A 4,499-nucleotide genomic window follows, 5' to 3' on the forward strand; every position below is an offset into this window, starting at 1 on the left:
TGTTTGGAGGGGCCAGAAAACTATATTATCTTAATTTAACCCCTCTCAAAAAAAATCCCTATTTATTTTTCTCAAGGCTGGGGGCCATGGCACCTGCAGGAGGCAACATAGCTCCGCCGCTGTTTATACCGCTATTTACTTGTTGCTTGAGAGTGACGTCAGAATGCACAAGCTGAGGGGGTTGTGTTGTGCAATATTTGACGTAAATTATTGCATGCATGTTGCTATCCATTGCCCATTTGTGTGGATAACAGCGGTGCGGCCCCATCAATATATAGTACTGAAAGAAATGAAATTTAAGTACAACCACACAGGCTGACAAGTGTCTTGAAATGTTTATATTTTGACTGTGCATGACCACAGGTAACCAGTTAACATTTTATTTGTTTGCGATTTTTTATTGTATTACTCAATCAAAGTACAGTCACGCTTGGTTAATGCAATACTGCAGATTTGCCAGGTTTATACATATATTCAAGATGATCTAGAGTCAGACGTCATGTTCGAGACCGTACTAAAATTAAGTGGGCCACTCATGTCATGATTATTAAAGGAGTGCGTGAAGAAGAGGAGAGAACTAAGGTTCATGCAAAGAAATGTGATGCCCACCAGGACACTGACTACAAACGAACTGTGATGGCGGCACTTTGTTTTACTCGGTTTGGGATTCCGATCAATCACCTCTATTACCCTGAAGTCCCTGTCATTTTTCCGTCCGTGATGAAAATGGAGAACCTTGCAAAAACACTCAATTGGAGGCGCCGCTCGCCATCACACACATTCGGTCCTCTCTCCTGGCTTGACGAAACCCACACGTGGAAGATTTCTTAAGAGTTAAATACGTTGAAGGTGCCTCAACTTGTCTCGCGCGGTCAGTTTAGTGCCTAAAGTTGTAAAATACATGAAACTGGTGCTTGAACTTGTCCGGCTGTGCAAATACGGTGCCTCCATTTGTATCCAAACGTACATCCAGCCCGCATGGCGTGCCAACGTGCCCGTGGCCCACCCGGACGTGAGAATTGTTTTTAGAAAACCACCTCATATTTTATTCAATCACATCTGAAAGCCCCACAAATTTACAGATTGTGTTGCGCGCATAGGCTGTCCACCAGGCCATATTGTGGTTAGTAGATATAGACTAGGTCAAACTTTATATATTGTGTTGCTATGCGAAATATAATTTTGACGCACCGGCACATTGTGCCCTTTTTTCGAAAGTCAAATAAACGGATTTTACAGCTAAAAAACTTCTGAACTTTTGTGTACATGCTCACATAGAAGTGCAATATATCTGTGTTATTTTTTATAATCAAAATTTGTACTTGTTTGTGAGAGATACAGAAAAAGTAAAATACATGCAAAAATCAGCTTATTTTTTTGGCCTGTTTTTTTTCTTTTTTGCAGGGTATAATATAACAAAAATTGAAAAAAACTTGAAAGTCACTTAGAGAACATGCATACATTTTTGTGCGAAATTTCAAAATTTTGTATGAAACTTCTAAGTGCTAGTTTTTAAGCTTTCAAGAAAAAACGTACTGCCATAAACTTCAAGAAAGTGTTAGTGCATTTGAAAAATGTTCAACATGTTTTCGGAAAATGTTTCACATGTATTAACAAAATATAACACATTTTTCAAAAATGTTTGTCATGCATTAAAAAAGTTTACAACATGTATTTCTAAAAGAGTTCAACATGTGTGAAAAAGTTATTGTGTAAATTATCCTTACATTTAAACAAACACGGTTGACATATTTAATTCTTAAATTTAGACAATAATTTTTAGTATAGGTTAAAATATTTAAATCTACATAAGTAGAGTTCATGTCTACCTCTTCGAAGGACACAATAATGAAAATGGAAAAATATTTAAAATATAAAATAATAGCATATTGATAACAGGAACTTGGAAAAAATAGAAAGGAGAAAACTGCATAGCTTTCTAGGTATGAGTTCAATTCGAAGCATGGTCCGGCCAGCTGGCCAGATCGTGCCATTGTTAAACATGACATGCCAAGTTCGATACCCCTCCATGGAGGTTTTTTCATGTTATTTCTCGCTATCAGAAAGTGTATTGATGGCTTTTCTATTGATAAAATAAAATATGAGTTTTTTTTGTGTGAAAACATCCTCACGCGTGGGCCATCCGGCGCCTCTTAGCCATTGTCGGGTGGGCCATCGTCACGTTTGTACGCCATGTGGGCTGGACGTACGTCCGGATACGAATGGAGACACCATATTTGCACGGTCGGACAAGTTCAAGCACTAGTTTCACGTATTTTACAACTTTAGGCACTAAACTGACCGCAAAGGACAAGTTGAGGCACCTCCAGTGTATTTAACTCATTTCTTAATTTTCACTAGGCCGATGGATGTTTAAATGTGGTTAAATCGGTTATGTCCTGGTGCCTATCTACCTTCTACTTCCGTATCTTGAGTTCCATCTGGCATTTCTCAATTAGTTGGACAGCGACACGCACGCGCACAACAATGTATTGCCTTTGAAAGAAAGGATTAAATGGGCAAAATAATATTAAGAAAACATGCAAGTCTGGGGATGGTCGGTCATGGGTACAAATTGGTGCTCTCCGCTGCCGCAGGGCTGCTCCCACCGTGCACAAGTTAATTTGCGTCCTTGTCTAATCTAAAAATAAAAAAGAAAAGTTAATATGACGCGTCAATGCAACAATTTTTCACCTCATCCGTGGGTGCAAATTGGTGCTCAACCATTGGCGTACAACATATATATTCCGTTTCGCCTGGCCACGGTAACACGCACACACCCTTTGCACCCGTCGCGAGCAGTTCCAGTTCGTCTGCACGGTTGACGGTGATGTCGGACGGCTGCATCTGCATGCGGCGGGCGGAGGAGCCCTGAACCGAACCGAACCAACCAACAACGAGGGCGCACCGGACGAGGGAGGGCCCCGGCCGGAAGGAACCAAAATCCAACGGAACGGCCGTTTCCCCGCGCGTGACCATCGGTCGACACGCCCAATGCAATGGAAACAAACAGAGCCCACGCCGACCAGACGCGTGCGGCGGCACGTCGCGGTCGCGCCATCGCCACGGCGCCCTCCACTCTCCTCTACTATCGCCTGGATGGGTGGATGCATGGTCCTACGGGTGTCTATCTCTGGAGTCTGGTGCGCCCCAAGGCTCGGCCGACTAGGTCGGGACCGGCGGCACGGCAGGCACGGATGCCTTCCTGCCGCGACGGAGAGGCGGGCGGGAGGAGACACGGGCCGACGGCACACACGGATACGGATGGATAGGCGGGGGACCTGAGTGCGTACCTGACGACTAGTGGCCGGTTTGGGGCGCGCACGTCGCGCCGCGGCGTCGGCGCTACATGGCACGGTACGGCTCTCCGCTCTCCAGGTTGGGATCATCGGTTGGTGCCAAACGCCCAACCTTCATATCGGCGACAAGTGCGGGCCGTGTGTGCCAGACGTCCAAGGCTTAGCCCATCGCTACCAAGTCTAGTGCAACCAGTAACTTCTTTAGCGATCCTCAAAAAAAAAAAAGTAACTTCTTTAGCGTTGAGTCCACTCCAAGGCGTACGTGTTACGACTTGAGAGATGAAATGATCTGGTCCATAAAGGTTCTGATCAAATCGTAGGCCGTCCTAGCACGTGTGGGTTCGTCTCCCTTTCTTATACAGAAAATTATTTTTATTTGTGGGAAACCCTTTCTTTCCAAAAAAATAAATAATGGGGTGTGGGAGGGGAAGGAGAAGGAGGGGGAGGGAGTGACACGACAAGTGAGCGCGGAGGCGAGCGAGGGCGGCGATGTGTTCACCAGAGACTATGGCTCATATGGAGATGAGAAACTGCTCTAACCCAAATTCAAATGACCACACACTAATAGATGTCTTTTAATTATAATTAAGCGCTATGTAAATATATTTAAGTTAATTATACTTATAATTAACTTTAGAATGACAATACCTCCAGACCGAATTGGGCCCATTAAACTTTTAGCTCGATAAATACTCTTGTGCGTTAATAAGGTCCAGATAGTCTAAACCGTTGGACCACCCATATAATACACCTCCTCTTCTGTATTGCAATGCACCGTAAAATTTCCTTTGTGATCAATACCTGAGAAGAACGGTTCACCACGACAACCGCCCCGACCAGCATCACTCATGCCGTTGCGTCTTCGCCCTCGCCTAGAAGGACCCGGGCTACGACCCATGCTCCAAGACTCCCGAAGGTTTTCGAAAACCAGAGCTGATGGCGGGTGAACCGCATCTCCATGTTCCTCGAATTCTTGACCCATCATCCCGCAAACTTGGAACCAATCTGGCAACTGTTCATAGCTCACCACAAAAATTTCTTTATTACCTCCCTGTCGTGGGGGATGGACCCCAGCCAGGCAACGAAATCCGGATCCTTTCAAAAACATCAGGGTTGGCAACGCCCCTCAATCCGGCACGTCCCTGGCCGGCTTCCCAGCGCAACTCGGCCAGATGTCGCAACCCGGCCAGCCGGTTGGTC

The sequence above is a fragment of the Triticum dicoccoides genome, chromosome 4B, assembly GCF_002162155.2.
Source record: "Triticum dicoccoides isolate Atlit2015 ecotype Zavitan chromosome 4B, WEW_v2.0, whole genome shotgun sequence".
Lineage (NCBI taxonomy): Eukaryota > Viridiplantae > Streptophyta > Magnoliopsida > Poales > Poaceae > Triticum > Triticum dicoccoides.